At 42.8% G+C, this 26,231-nt stretch overlaps 2 long non-coding RNA genes across 2 annotated transcripts in view; both read left to right on the top strand.

The window, feature by feature from the left end:
* The window catches only part of LOC133715475 (uncharacterized), an 89,912-nt gene extending 84,140 nt beyond the window's left edge, over positions 1–5,772 (top strand). Inside the window, exon 8 of the long non-coding RNA XR_009849082.1 lies at positions 5,468–5,772. This is a non-coding gene — a long non-coding RNA (uncharacterized LOC133715475). The remainder of the gene's footprint in view (positions 1–5,467) is intronic.
* Positions 5,773–23,817: 18,045 nt separating this feature from the next.
* LOC133714629 (uncharacterized) lies at positions 23,818–24,840 on the top strand. The gene is made up of 4 exons (XR_009848757.1): positions 23,818–23,916; positions 24,291–24,332; positions 24,486–24,537; positions 24,696–24,840. It is a non-coding gene; the product is annotated as an uncharacterized LOC133714629 (long non-coding RNA).
* Positions 24,841–26,231: the final 1,391 nt, after the last annotated feature.

Raw genomic sequence — 26,231 nt, 5'->3', positions numbered from 1 at the left:
GAATTCGATCAACTAGGTCAAACTTAGTTACTCTTATAAACCTATATTTATATATCATACACTCCAAAGAGAAACCTCTATAAATTAAAAGAAAATAAAAAAACTGACCGTTGGATGCGATGATTACAATAAATTATGCGTGTGGTAAAAAATTTAGCAAATTTCACAATAGTTTCGAACCCGATCGGATTGGTAAACCGTGGTCATAAAATTTCACAATATTTTGGTTCGGTTTAGGTTCGGTTTAGGTTCGGTTCGGTTCGGTTCGGTTTTCACCTAGCCGAAACCGAAAACCGAACCGAACATAATCGGTTCGGCTCGGTTTTTTTGTTTCGGTTCTGTTTTTTTCGGCTACGGTTCGGTTTTCGGTGTTTTTTTTTTTTCGGTTTTCGGTTTCGTTTGGCCACCCCTAACATAAACTCTCTACACTCCTAGGGAGAATCGAATCTTATTAAGCTATTCGAGCCAACGGATTCTATACGAAAACGCATGTAAAGTATGGAAATGAGTTTCTTTGCAATACCTCTAATGATTGCGAACAAAGACGCATCTTAGAGAAGTTTATGTGTCTCTCTAGTGGACTTTATGTCACTATTCGAGCTATTAAATCCAATAAAGTCATGAGATAAGATCTCTTAGATTTAGACACATATTGGCTTTGTCATGATATGATAGGTCATCCTGGTCATGATATGATGATCCGTCTACTAAAGACTTCACACGGACATCCATTCTTTCGAGTGAAACGAAGCAAGAATCAAAAGTTAATTCCTGGACTAAGTGTGACCGCCACCGCCGCTGCCTTTGGCATCGCTGCTGTCCACTACAGGCCTAGGGCCATCATACTCCCTTCTAATGATGCCATGGTTGGCGTCTCCTATGGCCATGACGCCATGGTTGGTGTCCATCATGGTGATTGTTTCAGCTGTATCGCGAGGTGTTCGGTCCAGCTAAATCACGGGGTGTCTTGACCTACCACTATCGCTATTGGTCTCGCTTATCTGTAAAACAAACGAAGGTCAGAGGGAAGACCGGGTGTGCCGGCCTTCAACGCTCCGATGCCTAAGTCAGTATCGTTATAAGATAATGATAATGGAAAGCGATAGTAAACAGTTACCGCTTTTTTTTTTGTCGTTGAAGATGACCTTCATGTAGTGGGTTTGTAGGAGCTTGGTTTCATTTCCTTCGGTGTGGGAAGTTTGGGTTCCCGATACCGCCCCAAGGGGTATCGAAATCCCTGGCTGGGAGCTCTTTCGTTACTTTGTGATGGCTAGACGAGCCTTGTGCTTCTAGTACTTGTGTCTGGGAGGTATGTGTATACCAATAAGTCCCCCAAGTCCTTGGTCAAGAGTTCTCTTGGGTGGGGAGTTTGTCCTTGGCAGAAGTATCGGGAGTGAAAGGCGAGTTACTAGCCACGTGGCTTTCGTACGACCATTACCCTCCAGTCCCCCAAGTCCCCACCTAAGAGGAGTATTGGCTGGGGTGAAAGGGTGATCAATTCCTGCCTTTGCCATTGTATTGCTATCGTATACCCGTGGGAGGGTTTCATGCGTCCTTTTGGCGTACTTGCTATGCCCTGGCGACACGTGTGTTGTTGCTATTCGCATTTCGTGTGTTGGAAGTCTGGTGTACTGGATTTTGTAATAGGTAATAATGGTGTAGTGGTAAGGAGTCGAGGCGACGGCGCATGACTTCTATAATGCTCAGAGATGTCGGACACGTGGTGGGATCTGGTGTCATCATCCTTGTTTGGCTCCATTTTTGTTGCAGCTGGTCAACAGTCTCTTTTATGCTCGGGCGTGCCAGCACCGTTCGGGTGCGGTCGTCGGGGGTGTCCCTTGACCTGACTTCTATCAAGCGATTGTAGATGAGGAGAGCACCAACCTCGTCGTGGGATTCTTTATGCCTCGTGGCGAGGACTTTTGCTGAGCTTCTTGAAAATCACAATCGATACTCGATGTTGTAGATCGAGCAGAGCGAGAACCACTGGGAAGTAGAGAGAACTTGCTAAAGTGTGACTTTAGCTTGGCTGGGTTGCTAGGGCGTTACCCTTGCTTGGCTGGTTCTGTAACCGTTGTGGTCGCGGCACTACCGTCGGCTCCCGAGGAGACTAGGACCGAAGCACGTTGACAGAGGGTTTGGTGGCACTGAAAGTCGGCTTCTGAGAAGACTAGGACTAGGAGTGTGATCACCGATAAGAGAAAGAGAAGGAGAGGAGTTGCTCTTAGAGAGGTTGCTCTAGAGAGAACTTATATCATCTTAGAGATGCTGTTGAATTGTGTTGTTGTTCTCTGTTGTCTTCTTTTGGTCGCGGCACTACCGTCAGCTCCCGAGGAGACTAGGACCGAAGTACGTTGACAGAGGGTTTGTTGGCACTCAAAGTCGGCTTCTGAGAAGACTAGGACTAGGAGTGTGATCACCGATAAGAGAAAGAGAAGGAGAGGAGTTGCTCTTAGAGAGGTTGCTCTAGAGAGAACTTAGATCATCTTAGAGATGTTTGTTGAATTGTGTTGTTGTTCTTTTGATACTTGTTGTAGCCTCTATATATAGGCTACCAAGCAACACTATTTGGCCTTAAACAACTCATAATGGGTTAGGTTTTACCACTTAAACATTAATGGAATGTTAGGTTTAAGCACTTAAAACACTAATGGAATGTTAGGTTTAAGCACTTAAACACTAATGGAATGTTAGGTTTAAGCACTTACTGCTCCAATTTTGCTGCAGCTATATCTCCACCAAGAACTCAAAATGGGCCTTCGACCTCTTCAAATAAAATGATCCACAATGAGTGTAGATCATTGTGGCAAATTTTCAGAGCTTTCTTCCATGTGGTTGGGCCGGAAACACTGCTGGACCTCTTACAGGTCCAGTTTTCCAGTTTTGCTTCTGCAGAAAATTGGACTGATTGTTTGAAGGACTTCCACTCAAAACTAGCTCTGGAACTCTTCATAAGAAATGATCCTTGAGCTGTCTAGAATGGATCTACAGAGTTTCAGCTCATTTAGAGTTCATTTGATCAGTCTGCCGCCCCTCCTTCCTTGTTTATCTCGGTTTCTCCTACCGAAGTAGGAAAATGTGCTAAAGTTGACTTTTCATGCTTCCATAGTAGCTTTATTTAGCCTCTAAATATATATTTCTAACTTGTCGACAATATATAGCTTGAGCCACTGACTTTGGCTCAATTTCTCCAAGACGTGCCTTGTCAGGCAAAAATGCTCATTTTGGGTCCAAACATTGCCCCCCAGACCTCGAAGTCAAAGGTCTTCGTCTTGACTGAAGAGGTCTTGAATCAGCACTACTCTTATAATGTTGTCGCTCCAAAACCACTTGTATTGGCTTGACTGTTTCCATATAGGCCTCTAAATAGGCCATAAAGCTTGAATGCCGTAATCTGAAATGCCTCTGTCATGGTACGGCAAGATCGAGTTCAAGAACGTCTATTTTTGGTTCGTGAACCAAAGGGCTCGGGAGAAGCAGAAGAAGAAGTCCACTTCGGATGTTCATGTGCCCATGCAAAGATCAGGTCTTGTTGGTGATGACAATGTTGCCAATTCATCTGCACCTGCTTCTGCTTCTTCTGCTGGTGTGATGATTGCTGTTAACGGGCAGATGGGAAACTATGGTGGTTATGGATCTATGAACATGGAGATTGAAACCCTTCCTCTGTTCCCCATGCATGGTGAGGACATCTTTGGCAACATGAAGACTACTTCCGATGGAGGTGGCGGTCACGGTGGTGGCTCTCACATTTCCCTTGAGCTCAGCCTTTTCTGCGAGGGCAAAGCTGGAAAAAGTTTCCGGAGCCGCTGACTCGGCTTAGTATCTTTGTAGGAACACTTAGAATTGTCCCCTAAGAGTTGTATTTTTTTTTTATTTTTTTTTTATTTTTTTTTATAGTAGCTGAATTCAACAAGACAAGGTGAATCAATGTTTAGACATGCGGCCCAACTATAGTCGCCTAGACACAAATTTTCTTTCAAATCCTTTGGGCAACCTTACTGAAATGGCCAGGTGGGGGAGGGCGAACAAGAGAGGCAGAATCCATTTTGGCATGAGCTACATAGTGGTTTAGGCCCATTTGCACGCACTTCTGGATTCAAGAACCTGTCATGAACGTTGTCCCCTTTCTAGACATCATTTCACATAGGCTATACTTACTAAGATGAGAAATGTCATAAGTGTGAAGACAGTTCAACAAGTGTTAATAAAAGCCGCCCTTAACCTTAAGAGACCTGAACTAGGCATTAATAAGGAGTTTAGGCCAATATTAACAAAAGAGACTTCACCTATTCCGTTATGATTCACAACCCCTTACCAAATTCAACTTTTTTTTTTTTTTAATATAAATGACGAAAATAAAAGTGAAAACTGAAAATTGACAGGAAATTAAAAAACAAAGAAAGGAGCTAGCAGCACCTTGTTTGGCTAACTTCTAGAAGACCACGGGGGAGGCCATCTATGCTTCACTCCAAGCTCCGATGTATCAAAATTTGTAGGGTAAAAATCCCTCCTGTGAGAGCTTGTAGGAAAAGAACAAAGATATTTTGCGTCGAAGAATTGGAAGCAATTTGGCTCGTAGGAGGAGTAATCTTGCCCCCCAAGTATCTTTGTTGGCATAGAATAAGCCACAGATTGGCCATTATAGACGACCACTTGTTGGTTTGAATTCTCATGATCAAGAGCCTCAAAGACGACAATTTGGTCGCCTAGATCATATTTAATCACCGCTTGGCTATTAGAATTTTTAAGAAATTCATTTTGGTGATCAACAGAATGAACATGAGCTCCATCTTGCCCCCCAAGAATCTGATCAGTAGCCACATATATGGATGGGTCAGTGAAGAATTCAGATATTTGTTCAGAGACAACTTTATTGTCAGAAGAACAATCTTGTGGATCATCTTCTCCAAAAGCAGCCTCTGTGTAAGGCTGTGATTCTCCAGTGAGGCGTTAAGGTTTATCGCCATCTGTAGGCAATTCAACCTCAGAAACCACCTCTTAGCGAGCAGATTCTTGACTTTTCAATTCTCCTTGTTGTGAACCGACTTGGGTAGCCAAGATGGAACCCTCCTTGCGCAAGTTTGTGAACTCAGATGTTATGTTTGCGGCAGGTTGGGCAGTCTGTTTGTCTCTGCTCGAGAAAAGCTTTTGTGACTGCTCTTTAGCTTTCTGAGCATTCTGATTCATTCGCTGCTCCAACTCGCGAATTCGTTGTTCCCTTTTCGCGATCGAAGCTGCCAGATGCTTCCCATAATTTTCACTATGCACTGTAAGGATGCGAAGCCTCTCATCCAGGCTAGCATCTGGTGGAATGATGAGTGGTTCGAACTCGTCATCAATGTCAATATTGCCAATGGTGGCAACATTGGCCATCTTGTCACTTTAGGAATTTCTTTTGGTAAAGATTTTCCCCTGGCATCCCAATGATGGCGAACAGTCTTTTGGTAAAAAATTTTGGCTCCAGTTTTTCTTGAGCTGGTCAACAGTCTCTTTTCTTGCGCGGGTGTGCCAGCACCGTTCGGGTGCGGTCGTTGGGGGTGTCCCTTGACCTGACTTCTTTTGAGCGACTGTAGACGAGGAGAGCACCAACCTCGTCGTGGGGGTCTTCTTTGCCTCGTGGTGAGGACTTTATCTTGTGTTACCAAGTCGATACTCAACGTTGTAGGTCGAGCAGAGCGAAATCACCGGGAAGTATAGAGAACTTGCCAAAGCGTGACTTTAGCTTAGCTGGTTTGCAAGGGCGTTACCCTTGCTTGGCTGGTTCCGTAACCGTTGTAGTCGCGGTACTACAGTCAGCTCCTGAGGAGACTAGGACCGAAGCACTTTGACAGAGGGTTTGGTGGCACTGAAAGTCGGCTTCCGAGAAGACTAGGACTAGGAGTGTAATCACTGATAAGAGAAAGAGAAGGAGAGGAGTTGCTCTTAGAGAGGTTTGCTCTAGAGAGAACTTAGATCATCTTAGAGATGTTTTGATGTATGAATTGGTGAATTGTTCTATGTTGTAGCCTCTATTTATAGGCTACCAAGCAACACTATTTGGCCTTAAAAACAAATCATAATGGGTTAGGTTTGAGCACTTAAACACTTAATGGAATGTTAGGTTTGAGCACTTAAACACTTAATGGAATGTTAGGTTTGAGTCATTTTCTGCTCCCTTATCCTTCAATTTTATCTCCATCAAGCACTCAGTTTTTGACCATGACTTATTCATAAGAAATGTTCCACTATGAGTGTAGATCACCCTGATAAATTTTCAGAGCTTTTCATATAGTGGTTGGGCCGAAAACGCTGCTGGACCTCTTACAGGTCCAGTTTCCAAGCCTTTCTAGACAAGGAAATTCCTTCAATTTTATCTCCATCAAGCACTCTGTTTTTGACCATGACGTCTTCATAAGAAATGTTCCACTATGAGTGTAGATCATCCTGATAAATATTCAGAGCTTTTCATATAGTGGTTGGGCCGAAAAAACTGCTGGACCTCTTACAGGTCCAGTTTCCAAGTTTTGCTTCTGCAGAAAATTGGACTGTTTGTTTGAAGGTTTTCCACTCCGAACGAGCTTTGGAACTCTTCATAAGAAATGATCAATGTGATGTCTAGAATTAATCTGGAAAGTTTCAACTGATTTGGAGTTCGGATGGTTAGTCCGCCATCCCTCATTTCTTGTCTAGCTCGCTTTCTCCTAGCCGAAGTAGGAAAATGTGCTAAAGTTGATTTTTCATTTCCATGTTTGGTAGGCCTTATTTAGCCTCTTAATAATATATTTTTGAACTTATCGAAAATATATATGTGAGCCACTGATATTGGCTCAATTTCTCCACGACACGCTTTGTCAAACCAAAATGCTCATTTTGGGTCCAAACATTGCCCCCAGACCTCGAAGTCAAAGGTCTTCGTCTTGACTGAAGAGGTCTTGAATCAGCACTGCTCTTATAATGTTGTTGCTCCAAAAGCCACTGGTATTGGCTTGACTGATTCCATATAGGCCTCTAAATAGGCCATAAAACTTGAATGCCGTGATCTGAAATGCCTCTGTCATGAACTGACGCTTCCTTTGCCAACTTTATTGCCCCCCATGGATCTAGCGAAACTTGGGCAGGTTGTAGGCAATCAAAACTTTAGCGTGCCCCTCATGCGAAGGAGACTGCTTTTGATCGTGAATGAGGATCCTTCTCTTCCTTGGTGGTAGCTTTGCTGTGTGTATAACAACAAGTATCTACCTTGTTTGCTGGCTCTCTGTTGATTTTCTCAAATGTAGGTGTTGGAGCCGCTTTCCTGGCTAGATCAAGGCCTATAGTACTTGACGAAATAAGATGCAAAAATAGCAAACTGTTTGCTTTCATTTAATCCTTCGCGAGTCTTATGCCAAAGAGGATGATTGGATCATGGCTATCGTCATCATGACGTGTGACCAAGTGAAACCACCATATTTTGCTGCAACTTTAGCATCTAAAACCGCATCGGTTTTAATCATGTTTTATTTAAAAAACATCAAGCCACTATGCTGGCCCTGCGGTGGTAGGAAAAGGTGGAATATCTTCACTGTCGCCTTAGATGCGATTCTCAAGATGGAATAATGACTCATTAATTATCAACTAGGGCCACTCACTGGCCCAGCTAATAAATTAATCTCCAAACATATTTGAGCTATAAATCAAGGCGTATTGGAGAAGTATCTTCACTGTCGCCTTAGATGCGATTCTCAAGATGGAATAATGACTCATTAATTATCAACTAGGGCCACTCACTGGCCCAGCTAATAAATTAATCTCCAAACATATTTGAGCTATAAATCAAGGTGTAATGGAGAAGTATTCTCTGCGACCTAGAAATGGCATCCAAGAAACCATTCGTTATCGATCAGGCAGATGCAATCACTGAGAAAGCCGCATTCGCCTGGCGGACTAACATGAGTGTTCGATGTAGAAGTCAGACCGGAGAGGAGAGAAGTCGACTGATGGGCTTTGGTGGCGGTGATAGTCAAGCGAGTCTAGGTCCCACGCCTCGCGATCGTTTGCCAGATGATGCTATGGCCTATTATGCGCTTCCCATCCGCCGTCCCATAGCGGCTCTTCGGCAGGTGCCTGGTGATTTTAGTAGTTGGGGACCAAGGAGGAAAGTGGGCTACTGGCCTACCGTCGCTCCTGAGGAAAATGTTTGGTATCAGGAGGTCCGAGCAAGAGATTTGGCCCGATGGGATGCGGTGGGTATTACCCAAACCATTGATCTATGCTTCTGTCTTCCCAATAATACTAGCCCTGCACCGCTAGCCGCCGCTCTTTGCTTCTGGAACACCTCCAGCAATACATTTGATTTCCGGTTTGGGCAGATGAGCATAACTCTGCTGGATGTTCTTACCATCACGGGGTTGCCCATTGACTTTGACCCCTATGTGCATGGTCAGTTTGATGGCACTCAATTTTCTTTGAGAATGGATATGGCTGGTCGAGGGCATCACAGCAGATCCTACCCATCCTGGCGCGACTATTACTGCAGCCGGCGTGACCATACAGGAGGTATCGCATTCCTGGAATTCTGGCTTTGCAAATTTATCTTTTGCACTTCTTCCAACAAACCTACTGGGCCTTGGAATTCTCTGGCCATTGCTCTCTACAATGGTATTTGTGTTGGCCTTGGGCAACCTGTATTGGGTGCGTTATATCGCTCCCTTTATAGAGCCGTAATGCGCCCATTTGATACCGACATTAGTGGCCCCTTCTGGATCCTTGCCTTTTGGCTGCAGATTTATTTCCCTCTCTTCCGTCGCGGTGATATTCCAAAGGAACCTCCAGTTGATTCCCTTTTGGGGAACTGGCTTTGCCGCAACGTAAGGTATCGAGCTCCAACCTACTCCGAGTGTTTTATTTACTTGTACTTGCTGGGAGAGATGCCGGACCCAAAAATAGTCTTTTCTAGGCGATTCCCTCCTCCCCTTGATGATGGCTTTCTGCCCAGTGGACGGGATCATAGCGAAAGAGCCCTCCTGGCCTTTCGTCGCGCCATCTCCTGCTTGGATATTCGTCTTGCCACTGACCGCGTAAGTTATGAGCTCTATGCCCCTAACCACTTTGCTCGCCAATTTGGGTTGGCCCAGTTGGTACCCTGGCCTCTGGTTGATTCTGCCAATTACTACACCTCTTGGCGGAGATTAGCCCCACCTGGGTCTGCCCCCTTTCAAAGTCGATTTACTTTGATAGTGATTCCCCCTTGGGTCAGAGCGTTGTACCCCCTCAACGATGTAGACGATGATTATGCTGATTGGTGGAAAGAAGTGTCCGTGAACTGTTGGGACCTGCCACATGACGAACTCTTCGTCCTGATCTTTCGTGGCATGAGTAGTCCTGGTCCGGAGGACCGCAAGATTCTTGAGCGCTTCTCCAACCCTGCAGCACAACCCCCGCGACCTATTCTACCTTCTCGCTCATCGCGTCCAGGGATACAAATCCACGAGCCTAGGGCAACAGTATGTTTTTGTCTTTCTTCACCATTCCTTTTCCTTGGCTTGAGTATCAATCCTTATTGCTAAGTGCATTTGTTTTATTTTTAGCGTATCAACTGGAGCAGGGCAGCCTCTACTCAGGCCGGGAAACAGAAGGCTACTGCCGAGGAGACTCCTGAGGGGGAGTCCTCTGATGATGATGATGTGAGCCTTGCTGAGGTAAACTGCCCCAGACTAATTCTGACTTTGCACATTTGGCTTTCCAGACCCCTTCTATTTTCTGAGTTGTGATTCCTCTTCTGTGCAGGTAATTGCTGCTCATACTTGCAAACGCGATCGCGCCCAAATCGCTGAAGAGGACTTTGATGACGAGCCTCTGTCAATGCGGCTGGTAAGCTCTGGCCCTGTTTTATTTTATTTAAATTTTAGAATCTGGGCAAGATCTTCATTATGTATCTTTTGACAGGTCTGTCAGAGGACCACTGATCCCTCTCGCCTGAGCGAGGCTGGATCCTCAGCCACTGCAGAAGAGCCAATTCTCTCGCTAGTTCAAGCATCAACTATCCCCGTGGCACCTCTTCCATCTCCTAAATCTACAGAGCATATGCAAGGTCCTACCATTCTAATAACGATCTCTGATGACGAGTCCTCGGAGGATGAAAGCGTGGAAAGCCACTCTGAGACTTCTGCCGCTTATGAGGAACTGATGACGACAGAGAGTCTAGCGGCACTAGAGGTTCAAGAGGTGAATGAGGTGGGGCCTCTTCCTCTTGGTGACCATGTACCAGATATTGACCTGACAGCTCGAGAAGTAAGCCACTGTTTGGCCAATACTTTCCATTTCCCTTTAGATCCAACCCCGCTTTCTGACATTTCTGAATCTAACCAGGATTCTGTTTGTACCGAGGAGGTGGCTACAAACGCTGAGGGTCCTATTGGCCGGACAGTCACCCCAGAGATGGAAAATGATACTGACGGTGGTGGTGCCCCCCAAGTCTCACGAATAAATGAGACAACCGTCGAAGCCGAGGGCCATGTGCTTGAATCTGCTCCACTTGCCCATGGTGAGCTGCGAGTTGAATTTCCAGATTCTCCCGCGGCTGAAGGGACATACCAACCTGTTGAAGATGAAGAAACTGAGGAAGCTGTCCACCCTTTTGCATTGGTGGTTCGTGATCCTGTGGTACTTCCGCCGCCTCCTCCTCCTACCAGATTCGAGAGATTGATGAGGGTGTTAGAGGTAACTCCTCCTTCTGCTGTGGATGAGGCTAAGATGGTGCTTCACGAACATCTGGATCCTCGGGTATTGGAGACTGACATCCTTCCGCGAGTCTTGGAAGCTCTAAGGTATCTTCGCCAGGAGAAGGCATTGACCCTGCAGCAATTTAGTGCCATTGACGATTTGCTGAATGAACTTGGTGAGGCCCGCCAACGTCAACCGGCCGCGAACGCCCAGGCTCATGACACTCGAGAAGCTTTGAATAGCCTCTCTCGAGAAATGGACATCTCTCGCGGTATTTTAAATGAGCGAACCAACCGCCTGCGGGAACTACAAATCCAAAGGTCCGACTTCAAACTTCGGATCGAGGACCTCCATACCGGTTTAGCCTTTGTTGAAAATGCGATTGCTACAGAAGAAGCCCAACTCGATGAACCTCTGGCAGCTTCTGAAGAAATGGGCCGCAACCTGGCCCATCTCAGAGAACGGGCCACTCATGCCGAAGCTAGTGCTATTGCGGCGAACCTCCGCGTGGAGGAACTTTGCTTGAAATTGAGCTTTGTGAGCCAATCTCTGTAGGCCCCCTCGAAAACCGTTCGGTCTCCTCACATGCTATTAATCCTCTCTTTTCCGAGATTTAAGGCATTAATCACTCGTTGAAAAACAACGATCATGAAAAAATAATCTCGTGAATAGAACAGTTACCTCCTCGAAAACCGTTCGGTCTCCTCACATGCTACCTCTCTTTTCCGAGATTTAAGGCATTAATCACTCGTTGAAAAACAACGGTCGTGAAAAAATAATCTCGTGAATAGAATAGTTACCTTCTTGGAAACCGTTCTCGATTTACTGACATCGGTTTTGAAATTGAGCTTCATCCAAGGGTAGGGATTTGCCTGAAGTCCCTATAAATAGTTGTATTTAGGGAATGGAATACTCACAACAACATTTCTGGAATATTCAAGAAATGGCCTTTCAGTCCTTGCTTCTTTTTCTCCTTCTTCACAAATCTTCCCCTCATGAAATGACCTTTAGCCTCTAAATTTTAGGCTTTATGGCGTAATCTTAAGCCTGGGTTAGGCCTTATGGCGTAATCTTAGGCAACCCCTTGTTTCTCCTTCTGGAATCCTGCAACAACAATGCCAGGCTTCAGATTGGTTTAGAAACGCGAGGGGGCTCCGAGTGTGGGATCCACGATCATGCGAGATCATCTTTGTCATAATCCTACACGCGGAGTGAAACAGAGAAAGGGAGGACGGCCACTCTGAGGTTCATCTTTCTTCCTCTGTTTTCTTCCTTCTGGACCCGGCCCGTGTTGTGCCCTCCAGATGGAAGGGGCTTTGGTTCTCACCTCCTTCTCCCCCTTTCTCTTCTTGATAGAATCTTGGAGGGATGAGAAGGGATGGACTCTTTGAAGGAATGGGTTCAAGCCACAGAATGGCTGTTCCTATACTTCACGTCCAACTAAAGGTGGTTACCATGGCTAGAGGGGGTGCAGAGACTCAAGTTGATATTCGGTTCCTTCACTCTCTGCCCCTCCAGGAGATAATGGCGCGGCTCAACCCGGCGTTGGATTCCATAGCTGCTTCCAATTGAGGGGGCTCAGGGGCTCCATTTTCTTTCACTGGAGTCTCCCCTTCTCATGGATAATGGCGTTGGCCAAGCCTATGTTGTATTCCTCTACCGCTTCCATGTAAATGGGCGCGGGGGCTCCGTTACTCCTCTTTTTCCTTCCCTGAAGTCTGCTCCTCCTTGAGATAATGGCGCGGCTCAACCCGACATTGGATTCCATAGCTGCTTCCACTTGAGAAAAGATTCAAAAGATATCCGAAGATTTCTGTTTTGTATTGTAGCCACTTTTGGCTTTGTGATGAATGTACTGCTTTTGGCCGCAAAGCCACTTTATGAATACAATAATATTTTCTTATCCTGATATCCAAATATCCGTGAGAAGCCAATAATTGTGTCTCGCAAGGCCCCAAATATAGGCCCCTATAGTTGTATATTGAAAATAATATGAACTTTTTAAAATATGCTCCGCGTCAAAAAGAGCCTCGTGGCGAGGGTTTTGAGAAAATATATATCTTTTGGATCCACTTGCTGGCTCCCAACTCAAAACTCTTAGCGTCAATAACTCCTTCTTTTCCGAGATTTAAGACACTAATCACTCGTTGAAAAACAACAGTCGTGAAAAAGAATCTCGTGAAAAGAACAGTTACCTCCTCGAAAACCGTTCGGTTTCCCCACATGCTATTAATCCTTTAATATTAGCTAACTCCTCAAAAACCGCTCCTCACATGCTGCTAGTCCCTTTTTCCCCGAGATTTGGAATCACTAATCTCGATTTACTGACATCGATTTGACTCCTCTTTGACCGTCCATCCAAGGGTGGATATTTGCATGCCTATATCTTCCTCCACATTATAAATCCAAATTTCCAATCCCAAAATCATTTCATCAATTCGAATATTTCTAACAGCAATCTTTCTTAATTACTCATCATCATCACTCTTCAATTCTCGCATTCTCTCAATCCATCACCAATGGAACCACAAACCCAACAACCAACCGAGGATGGAGGAAGCAACAAAGCAGCCGGGAGTAGTGCTAACATGCTTTGTAAGCGGAGCAGGTGGAATCCCACTACAGATCAGATAAGAATCCTCAAGGAGCTTTTCTACAATGAGGGAGTTAGGTCCCCAACTGTAGAGCAGGTTGAGAGGATCTATCTCCAGCTGAAATGGTACGGCAAGATCGAGTTCAAGAACGTCTATTTTTGGTTCGTGAACCAAAGGGCTCGGGAGAAGCAGAAGAAGAGGTCCACTTCAGATGTTCATGTGCCCATGCAAAGATCAGGACTTGTTGGTGATGACAATGTTGCCAATTCATCTACACCTGCTTCTGCTTCTTCTGCTGGTGTGATGATTGCTTTTAACGGGCAGATGGGGAACTATGGCGGTTATGGATCCATGAACATGGAGAAGAGTGCTAGGGATTGTTCAATCTCAGCTGGAGGGGGAACTAGTTCTACTTTCTTTGACATGAATGTAGAACAAACTTTCATGGAACAAAGAGGAGAAGATCACCAGGAAATTGAAACCCTTTCACTGTTTCCCGTGCATGGTGAGGACATCTTTGGAAACATGAAGACTACTTCCGATGGAGGTGGCGGTCACAGTGGTGACTCTCACATTTCCCTTGAGCTCAGCCTTTCCTGCGAGGGCAAAGCTGGAAAAAGTTTCCGGAGCCGCTGACTCGGCTTAGTAGCTTTGTAGGAACACTTAGAATTGTCCCCTAAGAGTTGTATTTTTTTTTTATTTTTTTTTATTTTTTTTTTTATAGTAGCTGAATTCAACAAGACAAGGTGAATCAATGTTTAGACATGCGGCCCAACTATAGTCGCCTAGACACAAATTTTCTTTCAAATCCTTTGGGCAACCTTACTGAAATGGCCAGGTGGGGGAGGGCGAACAAGAGAGGCAGAATCCATTTTGGCATGAGCTACTCCCACATAGTGGTTTAGGCCCATTTGCACGCACTTCTGGATTCAAGAACCTGTCATGAACGTTGTCCCCTTTCTAGACACCATTTCACATAGGCTATACTTACTAAGATGAGAAATGTCATAAGTGTGAAGACAGTTCAACAAGTGTTAATAAAAGCCGCCCTTAACCTTAAGAGACCTGAACTAGGCATCAATAAGGAGTTTAGGCCAATATTAACAAAAGAGACTTCACCTATGTTATGATTCACAACCCCTTACCAAATTCAACTTTTTTTTTTTTAATATAAATGACGAAAATAAAAGTGAAAACTGAAAATTGACAGGAAATTAAAAAACAAAGAAAGGAGCTGGCAGCACCTTGTTTGGCTAACTTCTAGAAGACCACGGGGGAGGCCATCTATGCTTCACTCCAAGCTCTGATGTATCAAAATTTGTAGGGTAAAAATCCCTCCTGTGAGAGCTTGTAGGAAAAGAACAAAGATACTTCGCGTCGAATAATTGGAAGCAATTTGGCTCGTAGGAGGAGTAATCTTGCCCCCCAAGTATCTTTGTTGGTTGACGAAGCATGATCTTCATTTGCAATTCGGGAGATGACGGTGTCCCAAGATCGGCTTTGTCGCCAACTGTCGCCATCTTCTCTTGATCAAAGGGATGATCATGGGTCGTATCTTGCCCCCCATGCATCTGATCAGTAGCCACGTATTTGGCTTGATCAGTGGAGAAATTAGATATTTGTTCAAAGACAATTGTATTGTTAGAAGAACAACCTTGTTGATGACCTTTTCCATGCACAGCCTCTGTGTAAGGTTGTGACTCACCAGTGAGACGTCCTTAGGTTGATTGCCACCTATAGGCAAGTTAGTCTCAGAAACAACCTCTTCGCGTGCAGATTTTTGACGTTCGAATTCGCCTTGATGCGAATTAGCCAAGGTAGAACCTTCCTCGCGTAAGGTCGTGAACTCAGATGTGATGTTCGCGGCAGGTTGGGCAGTCTGTTTGTCTCTGCTCGAAAAAAGCTTTTGTGACTGCTCTTTAGCTTTCTGAGCATTCTGATTCATTCACTGCTCCAACTCGCGAATTCGTTGTTCCCTTTTCGCGATCGAAGCTGCCAGATGCTTCCCATAATTTTCACTATGCACTGTAAGGATGCGAAGCCTCTCATCCAGGCTAGCATCTGGTGGAATGATGAGTGGTTCGAACGAGTCATCAATGTCAATATTGCCAATGGTGGCAACATTGGCCATCTTGTCACTTTAGGAATTTCTTTTGGTAAAGATTTTCCCCTGGCAACCCAATGATGGCGAACACAAAAAGACTCTAGTGTTGTCCCACTGGGCGTGCCAAAATGTTTGTTTTGAAGCTCGGTGGTTGAATATGCTTCAAGAGAAAAACTTCTGATGTAGTCCCACTGGGCGTGCCAAAATGTTTGTTTTGAAGCCCGGTGGTTGAATGTGCTTCAAGAGAAAAACTTCTGATGTAGTCCCACTGGGCGTGCCAAAATGTTTGTTTTGAAGCCCGGTGGTTGAATGTGCTTCAAGAGAAAAACTTCAAATGTTGTCCCACTGGGCGTGCCAAAATGTTTGGCTCCATTTTTGTTGCAGCTGGTCAACAGTCTCTTTTATGCGCGGGCGTGCCAGCACCGTTCGGGTGCGGTCGTCGGGGGTGTCCCTTGACCTGACTTCTATCAAGCGATTGTAGACGAGGAGAGCACCAACCTCGTCGTGGGGATTCTTTCTGCCTCGTGGTGAGGACTTTGCTGAAGTTTCTTCTTGTTAACACAATCGATACTCAATATTGTAGATCGAGCAGAGCGACATCACCGGGAAGTGTTGAGATCTTGCTAAAGCGTGACTTTAGCTTGGCTGGGTTGCTAGGGCGTTACCCTTGCTTGGCTGGTTCTGTAACCGTTGTGGTCGCGGCACTACCGTCGGCTCCCGAGGAGACTAGGACCGAAGCACGTTGACAGAGGGTTTGGTGGCACTGAAAGTCGGCTTCTGAGAAGACTAGGACTAGGGGTGTAATCACCGATAAGAGAAAGAGAAGGAGAGGAGTTGCTCTTAGAGAGGTTGCTCTAGAGAGAACTTAGATCATCTTAGAGATGTTGTTGAATTGTGTTGTTGTTCTCTGTTGTCTTCTTTTGGTCGAGGCACTACCGTCGGCTCCCGAGGAGACTAGGACCGAAGTATGTTGACAGAGGGTTTGGTGGCACTGAAAGTCGGCTTCTGAGAAGACTAGGACTAGGAGTGTGGTTCTGAGAAGACTAGGACTAGGAGTGTGGTCACCGATAAGAGAAAGAGAAGGAGAGGAGTTGCTCTAGAGAGAACTTAGATCATCTTAGAGATGTTTGTTGAATTGTGTTGTTGTTCTTTTGATACTTGTTGTAGCCTCTATATATAGGCTACCAAGCAACACTATTTGGCCTTAAACAACTCATAATGGGTTAGGTTTTAGCACTTAAACATTAATGGAATGTTAGGTTTAAGCACTTAAAACACTAATGGAATGTTAGGTTTAAGCACTTAAACACTAATGGAATGTTAGGTTTAAGCACTTACTGCTCCAATTTTTCTGCAGCTATATCTCCACCAAGAACTCAAAATGGGCCTTCGACCTCTTCACATCAAATGATCCACAATGAGTGTAGATCATTGTGGCAAATTTTCAGAGCTTTCTTCCATGTGGTTGGGCCGGAAACGCTGCTGGACCTCTTACAGGTCCAGTTTTCCAGTTTTGCTTCTGCAGAAAATTGGACTGATTGTTTGAAGGCCTTCCACTCAAAACTAGCTCTGGAACTCTTCATAAGAAATGATCCTTGAGCTGTCTAGAATGGATCTGCAGAGTTTCAGCTCATTTCGAGTTCATTTGATCAGTCTTCCGCCCCTCCTTCCTTGTTTATCTCGGTTTCTCCTACCGAAGTAGGAAAATGTGCTAAAGTTGACTTTTCATGCTTCCATAGTAGGCTTTATTTAGCCTCTAAATATATATTTCTAACTTGTCGACAATATATAGCTTGAGCCACTGACTTTGGCTCAATTTCTCCAAGACGTGCATTGTCAGGCAAAAATGCTCATTTTGGTTCCAAACAATCCTTGCACGTCCAACGGTCCCTGTACTCTCGTGGTCTCTATATATAGACAGAGGAGGGAGATGGAGGTGTCTACTGTTCCCTGTGTTTTGACTGAGGTCTGAAGGAGAAAAGTGGGTAAAGTTGGAGCCTTTGGTATCCAAAAAGTTTCAATCTTTCGTTTGGTGTTCGGAATTCCGGGTTCGGGGAAGGTTTTGGCCTTGTCGTTTGCGGTTTTCATCTGGAAGAGTGAACAGGTACGTTGGCCTTTTCTATTTCTGGGTTTCGTTCTGGTAATTTGTTGTTGGTGGAATGTGGGTTTGCTGAGGGCTCGTTTTTCGGAATTAAGAGTGGCCGAGAAACTTTTGGGTCTTTGTGTTTCTGGGTTAGGTTTTGACGGTGTGAATTTTAGGGTTTGGTCGGTGCATGTGTTGTGGCTCCTAACTGGTGCCTGTTGGATTTTGAAATTTTTCTTGGGGCGGGTCGGGGAAGGCGATAGGGAGAGGTCGATTGACTTATTTTGGGTGTCGTTCACAATATGGCGCGTGAGCATCGTGGCCGTGGCAGGCGAGAGGGCGCTGCTTGCAGTGGCGTCGACCAGGGTTCTTCTCATGGAGGTGGCGAGGGTTCTTCTCTCGGCGGTTCGAGTGGTGCTGAACCTCCCGCGAAAATTGTGGGTTCCAAGGTTTCTGAGGAGGAGTTTGAGCTGTTGAAGATTCCCCAATCGCCGCGCGGTCGATTGCGCGTTGCTCCTGATATGTTTATCAATCAGCCAAGGCTGAGCATGACGGAGGAGCAGATTATCGATATGAGGGTGGCTTGGGGTATCTCAGATAACATGTTATTGCGTCCTCTGAGGGTAACGAAATGTTTAGCCATCCTGAGATGGGTTGGGCGTGTTTCTATGAGTATCAGCTGAAGTGCGGGCTATCGTTTCCGATACTTGAGGAAATGCAGTATCTGTTGTCCTGCCTTAATATCTCCGTGGGGCAACTATCGCCCAACGCGCTGAGGCAGATGATGGGGGTTTTGGTGCTGTGGAAGCTGAGCAGGTAGCAGTGCCCGAGTATCAATGAGTTTAGCTATATGTTCAAAATGCAATATTCTACAAAGACTGGCTATAGGGGGTGAGTGAACTTCAGGTCAGGTGGGAGCCAGATCATTGAAGATTTGTATTCCAACATTTATGCTCGATGGAGGGGGAAACCTTGTCTCGTTGGTGGTCTTTGGTAGAACCCCGATATGGTGCACCGGGCTCCTACTCGGTTTCAGACCATTTGTGAGTATCGTGATCGCATCTTTAGCGTACTTGACTTGGTGCTAACAACGTTGCTAACAGCGTTTCTTAGTATCGTAGTGAGACAGGATACCAGCTTGATCCCGATAGAGCAAAAGCCCATTATGAGGGTTCTGGCCAAGTTCCCGAGGGGGAGGAGGGGGTTTTATCGCCTGTGTAGACTAGCGATATATGAGAGTTCGAGACTTCGAGTTGGGGAGGCGCCCTGGTGAGGGGTTGGTTATTTATTTATTTATTTTTTTTTTATCACTTTCGTTGTTGTCCTGTTTTTTTTTTTCTTTAGGGTTTAGGCAACCACTGTTCAAGCTTAGTAGGCATTCCATTATGCATAGTCTTTGTAGATTGATCCATAGTAGATTCCTCATCAAGTAAAAGAGAATGCAATTTGTTCATTGACATAGTTGTGATAAGAGCTTTGACCACGATTTTGATAGTCAAGTACTCAGATGGAAGGCCATTGACGGCAATGATCGATAACAATCTCTTCATCGGGAATATGAATGCCAACATAAGCTAATTGATTAGTAATGTCCTTGATACGCTGAAAATACTTTTCTATAATGTCATTACCTTTCTGAATTGTGTACAAATTTGTTTGGAGTTGCATAGCAGCTGTTCTAGAAGAGACACCATATCTCACCCTCAATTTTTTCCAAACTTCAGATGAATTATTGCTTCCAACCACAAAAGATAATGCTTCACTAGATAAAGTGGCTGTGATAAGAGTCATCAATGCTTTATCATTCTTTTCCCATTCTTGAAACTCCATTGTAACTCCAGCATTCATGCTACCATCAGTCACCAAGAATTGAGGTGGAGAAGAATATGAACCATCAATGTATCCCTCTAAGCCAAGGCTTTTGACCATATTTTCCATTTTAAAAAACCAAGTAATGTAATTGGTATCATCCAGCTTCACAGGCAGTAAATTGTAAATGCTTGAGAGCATATAGATGAGTGGCTGATTATTGTTATTCATGACTATAAGATAACAAATACCAATGCTTCCACTTCAAATGATTACGACACAATCAATAAAAGGCAGCAAACTTCAGCCTTCATCAACCACATAAGAGATTTCCCATTATTATCTTCACTAAGAAACAATTCATCCAAACAAACCGCAAAATATGCCACCAATTATCTTCACTTAATCAACTAGACCATGAGGCTTGAATCCGAGTATGAACAAGAGAAACTGAGAGCTCAAAGTAACTAGAAGAGCAGAAACTGTATGCTAGAGATGAACATCGTCAAGAAAAGACCAAATCGAACACAGGAAATAAACTGAAAGCTGAATATCAATTATCTCTTGCACAAATGAGAAGCAACAATTCTGAGTCTTGAATTTCTTCAAATGAAAAAGCTAGGGTTTCAATCTTCACTTTCAACTTTCAAATCAAATCACTAGGAGTAACTTGCTTGAATCACTAATGCTATGCTTCTTAAGCTAAATTCTTCAACAAATCATCAATATATTTCAACAAATCTTGACAAAATCAGAATGCTCTGACAGAGGCTTATGTGACGAAGAAATAAGCACTGCTTGAGTAACAGAGGCTTTCGGTGATGAATTCCGATGAAGATTCCTGTGCTTCGATGATGAATTCCGGTCCCAATCAGAACCTGGCTAGCTCTTGATGCCATGAAAGAACTAAAGGAAATAGAGAGAAAATGAAAGAAAGAAGAAAATGGGGCTTCATCATTGATGGAGATGTGTTCGTACAGGTAGTTATAGTTAGCTAAGGAGCTGCAATGACTTACACGTGGCATAGCTAAGAAAGAAGAAAATGGGGCTTCATCATTGATGGAGATGTGTTCGTACAGGTAGTTATAGTTAGCTAAGGAGCTGCAATGACTTACACGTTGCATAGCTAACAACTAAAACAGCTTAATCAACAAGTGATTACCACATACAGTAACAAAGAAATTATTGAATGGACTAGTAACTCTAACATTCTTCACCATCAGTCGATTGGTTACTTCTTTTGGGCTCTCAAGAGTTAGAGGCCCGCAGTATTTTTAACCTCAATCTGAGGTTTTCACTGGGTAAAGAAATCATTGTCTTCAGTGTGAATTTCAATTATCAGTACAGGTTGGGATAACAATATAGTCGTCGATCCCGGATACCCAGAAAACATTCATCCTAGCATTTTCAGCTAACCCCCGGCTCACCCAATACGAGATGAACAACATGTAATATGGTACATGCTCCCAAGAGTTGGGAAGCAGAAGCGCGAGCAGTGAAGCAATTGAGATCAAACATGAAAACATGCTAACAACTCGAAAGTTGACAGTGTAAGCGGGGAATCTTTGCATGGACTCTAGCGCCAGCCAATACAGAAGCAAGCTTGCAATGGCGGCCATGGTGTGGTTGTATGGTGCGTTTCGAACAGCGAAGGCCACATGTTGATCCTGGGAACTTGATCTGAACGAAGGTTAAGAGTCTTAATACTTGAGAGTAACGAATCGATGAAAGCAAGATTATTAGAGGGGGAAGCAGTAGTAGTAAAAGAAGAAGATGAAGAAGCAGATATGGCTGGAAACCACAACACTGAGGTAGACTTCCACGTGACCACGTTGGTTATTCAAAACTGTGGATTGCCATTAAAATTGAAGATGATTATCAGTGGCCATCTTACCAGACCAGACTGAATTGAAACTTGCTAGTATTTATAGTTCAGTGAATCAGGCAGAATTGATGGAGAATCCGATTGTCGTTCACACGTGCGACGCACCAGGGGTTTCGCAAGTCGCGACTAAACTGTGGTGGGAAGAGAAGACTGAGCCGCAGCGACCGTCGAGACCATGATCACTGAGAGTCGGAAAAACCTAAAAAGGGTTCAAAGAGCAATGAATACGTACTTGACACTAGGATTGCAATAAGAAATAACGTGATCAATGTTTTATCGTACTGCAGCAGAAATGGGTTTGACCAAGAGCTACGACGGAAGACAATTTTACATATAAGACAGAACGGAAAGTACAAAAGTTGAGGGGGAAATGGGAAACTCCATTGTTCAATTATATTATGAGTGAGCATGAGTAGGTTTAGAAGTTGCATTAATTAACCCCTCACGAATAAAAGTCCTAGACAATCCTAGAACTTTCCAAAATTTTATAACCGCGCGGGAATCATTATTATATAAAATGTGTTTTCATAAGGAAGAAAGCAGAGAGACATATTGATACGCCTAAATTAGACACTCAATTTAACCTTGTAAGAATGTCAGATTGTAGCATACACTACAAAAAATAATTGCAATGGCCACCCCAGTTAGCGTCGGCGCAAAAATGCCGTAGCTAATAGTCCTAGATTTGCTACGGGAAACAAGGCGTCGCAAAAAAAAAAAAATTTGCGACGGCAAAGGGGAGCCGTAGCATAAAAATTAAAAATTTTGCGACGGCAAAGGAGAGCCGTAGCATGAAAATGCTTAAATGGCAACGGCATTAAAAATGCCGTAGCAAAATTTTTCCTAATACTTGCTTCGCTACAATTGCCGTAGCCTTTATTTACAAACTTAACCTAACTCCAAGGCGCCAAGAGACGAAAATTAGGCGCGTCTAGATTTTAGTTCCCTCACTTCCCTGTGAACTAAACACAAACTCCCCTGAGATCTGAAACCTAAACACAAACTCTCTTCTTTTCTTTCTGGCTAGGCGGATTTAGGCCTTTTTTTTTTTTTAAGCTCTTTTCTTTTGATCGCAGAACAGATCGATTCATTCGATCCCCAAAACCAGCAAAACAGACCCAAGCCACTGCAGCTCTTCGCTCTTCGCCCTCCCCCAAGCCACCGCAGCTCTTCGCTCTTCGTACTCCCCCAAGCCACCGCAGCTCCACCGCAGCTCTTCGGCCTTCGCCTTCCCCCAAGCCACCACAGCTCCACCGCAGGTCTTCGCTCTCCGCCCTCCCCCAAGCCACCGCGTCTCTGCCTCAGACTCCCTCTGCTCCGTGCCTCTGCCTCGAAACGGTAAGTTCTAATTTCTAAACTTCAACCGCAATGAATCTTCAGTCTGCTAAAATCAATCCCAAAACCATGTCATTGCTTGATACCCTTTGAAACCATGATGATCTTCTGTACAAAGGAAACTAATTTCATTGTAAAGATTCTACCTTTAATTCATTTTCTTACAAATTCCATTCAAATCGACGGAAATTTCGATACGATTGGAAGTTTGAATTTGTATTTCATTATTTTGGTTAGTGGGTAGTTGGGTACTGACTACTGAATCTGCTGATCTATTTAATTTGGATACATGAATTGGTGTTGATTGTTGAAACATTGATTATTGGTGTTGGTGTTGGTGTTGATGTTGATTATTCTTCAGTTCTTCGCATTGTTCTTCTGTTTGAAGAGAAGAATTAACTGTTGATTGTTAATTAATTAATTACTAATTATGCTTTTACTTCTAAGTTTACTGTGAATGTGTGATTGTGTGATTTAGTCTTGATTGAGTGAAATTCCTTCAATTATTCATGTTACTGCATTGAGTGCATTCTGTTAATGAATAATGACTAAATTAACAGGTGCAGCAGAAAGTTGAATTGAATCATTCTTGTTGTTATATGTGTGTGTGTGCTCAAGTCTTATATATATGTTTCTTCTTTGAACTAGCTTTCAATCTTCAGACATAATTATACACTCTCTTCCTTGAGAAGAATCAGTGCTGGGGATCAATCCCTGGTGAGACTGATGTTTATCTAGCCAAAATAAATAAATTGAGACCTATGGTGCTTCAGAAATATTAGATATTATTTAGTTGAGTTTGCAGATAGTGAATTGGAGATTAAGGTTTTGAGTTGAGAAAAAGTTCATGGCCGGTGATATGAATGAATTGAGAAGCCTATACCTACTATTCTGCTAAGCTGGTTTCTTTTCAGTTCCCTTGCAGATAGTAGGCAATATGTATGTATGTTTTGTTTATTTTATGTTTCCCCCTGTGATACTTGGTGGTTTTAATTTTAAGTTGGTCAATTTTAACTTATTATATGTTCAATGGAGGGTCGCAGAAATAATCAAGAGAAGTAGTACATGGTGGAGAGATGGGTTCAGCCTTGGCAACAGAGGGATCGAATGAATATAATTCAAGGTAAGAAGGTAGTGAGTGATGGAAGTCTTATTCATGCATTTTTCTGCACTGTTATTGTTTTGCAGTATAATTAGAAAATTCACTCTAAGGTAGCGAGTTACTACTTATTAGTTTCTCTTGTAATTTTCAAATGAAACTCGGGTTCACTTTCCCGGGTTTTCTCTTAATAATATATTAGGCCCTAGCTAACTTGCTGGAAATATGTACAGGTTCTAAACATTTTTTCTGCTTATAGGAAGAAAGACAAGCTTGGTGAACCAATAGCAGCTCCACGACGGCTTGTTTCTTCTTTGTGGAAAGGTACACAATGAGCCCTATTATATGTCTCAATCACCTTATTCAAATTATAGGTCTTCATTGATCATTTTATGAATATTGTTTTTGAGCACAAGGTTCTTAGAATTGCAATTAGGAAATGCATTGTCATTTATGCAACTCATTTGGAGTTCGACTTTAATTTAAATAGAGTAAGGATCTTTGTCATTCAATTTGAGGACAGTTGTAACTTGTATTATTAGTTTCTTATTTCCCCAATTTTCTTGTTTCTTCTCGTGCAACTTGTAAGTTGGGACTTTGGTCCTTGTAGTCTTTTGTTGATGGTTGGTTAGTCCATTTTAGATGTTAATGCTTAATATTAATTAATTTTTTTGTGTTGGCATGTGATTTTGATATAGATCAGCTATTGCTTCCAATGATGAAGTGAAATCATAGGAAAGGTACTTAAGTTCACTATTATTCAAATTTTCTTTTCTTTTCTAGTTCTGTTTGAGAGTGTTTACTTATGCTTGTTTTTCGTTGAGACCTCAATAAAAAGGCTAATAATCGGTTTTGGTTTTTTGGATTGCTTCTGGGATCAGCATCTTGAACAGGGAATGGAAGATCCATAGCTTGATAGAAATCTAAAGACACAAAAAGAAGAATGTAACTTTTGTCTAGTATTTCCTGGATCTATTGGCACTTGTTTATGTCAGTTGGTTCTTTTGTCTTCATTTCTATGATAAAAATTGGAACACACTTATATCGCTGGCTTATATTTGCACTTGTAATAATTATTTCCTACTCTTTTATTGATATTGCAGTTCAAGAAAAACTCATGGATGCTCATGATGAATGTGATGTGGATTGAACTTGAAAAGTTGTAGTTAGATTCGATGGTAAATTATAGTTTAGTGAACTTGAGAAAATAAATGTGCTCATTGATATTGTATTTTGAATGTTGACATATAATTTGGTTGGTAATCGTGTGAAAATTTACATATTTTAATTTTTTTTTGTTTCATGGAAAAGATATAAGGACGTTTTTTTTTTGCGTGTCATCTAAAGTTTTTTATGACGTTTTTCAAATGTCATTAAATGCATTTTCTGTAGTAGTGTACAAGCTCGAATTGATTTTTTTGGAGAACAAAGAGAAGAGAGGCACATATCAAAATGGACAGGTTTGTTATCACAAGAATAATTGTTTGAATATTTAGCTCTTATTTGATGTGCACAATTTATTAGATGGTATTGATGAGATAATATAGCAAGACAAAAAATATGAAGTAATGCGGAGACATTGAGATTTCAGTTTGTTTTGACAAGAAATATTTAGTTGGTGACAAGATATATTCAGCTTTGACAAGAATTGTTTAGTTTAATATGCTTCCCTATATAGATCATATGTTGGTTTTGTATAAAGGTCTCTAAAAGGTCTTTTTAGTGGGATGTTTTTCCTTGTTTAAGTATGTCACTTTTGTTAGTTCTATATGTGTATAGTAGGCAAGAGGATCATAATGTTTTATTATGATCATATATGTCCTCAGTCCTACAATTGTTCTATTATTTGATCTGTTTTCCCTTTGCTGTTATTTTATCAATGATGAATATACATACTAGTATCAACTTGTAAAAGAAACACTAGCTTTGATGACACTTGGTTTGAAATTTCCTCTCATATTGCCATTCTCTTTGTAATATGATTATAAAAAATGATGCAACCTGCGAATCTGCGTGTTTGGTTATTGGAATTGGGTTATGGTGTGACATTGAAAAAGGGTGATATGCAAAGCCATACATGATATATTTAATTTTTTTTTTTTTTGATGTCTTAGGTTCCAGATGCAACTAGTGACCATGAAATTCGGAGAGTCTGTAGGAGAAGAAAGGAATCCAGATTCGAGCAGTGATAGAGCAATGGGCTGAGTTTCAATATGTTATTGCATATTTTTGTTAAGTGTTACTCTTAGTTGTCTTCATTAGGAACTTGATTTTGGGCATATATAACTTAATTTGTACTTCTTCTAATTACCTATACTGACACTGCAGCAATTTAATTACATTGCAATGAAATAGATGAGCTAATGAACAATATATGTGTTGTGTATTCATGATATTTTTATCCCATTTTTGGATATTGCAAAAATACAGGTTTTGTTAAAAAAAAAAATATTGGTTGGCTACTAACATCAGTGAATTGCCGTAGCCAAGAATATATTTCTATATAACACCACACCGAAGCTACGGCAACGAGACCGTAGCAAAATTTCCTATTGAAAAATTGGCGGGAAGCAAATTAGTTTGGCAGCCAAAAAAAAAATTGGCGGGAAAAAAATTTAGTAGGAAACAAATTTTGGCGG

The sequence above is a fragment of the Rosa rugosa genome, chromosome 6 (genome assembly GCF_958449725.1).
Source record: "Rosa rugosa chromosome 6, drRosRugo1.1, whole genome shotgun sequence".
Taxonomy (NCBI): domain Eukaryota; kingdom Viridiplantae; phylum Streptophyta; class Magnoliopsida; order Rosales; family Rosaceae; genus Rosa; species Rosa rugosa.
The sequence above is the reverse complement of the archived record's forward strand: the minus strand, read 5'-3'. Positions and strand labels throughout refer to the sequence as shown.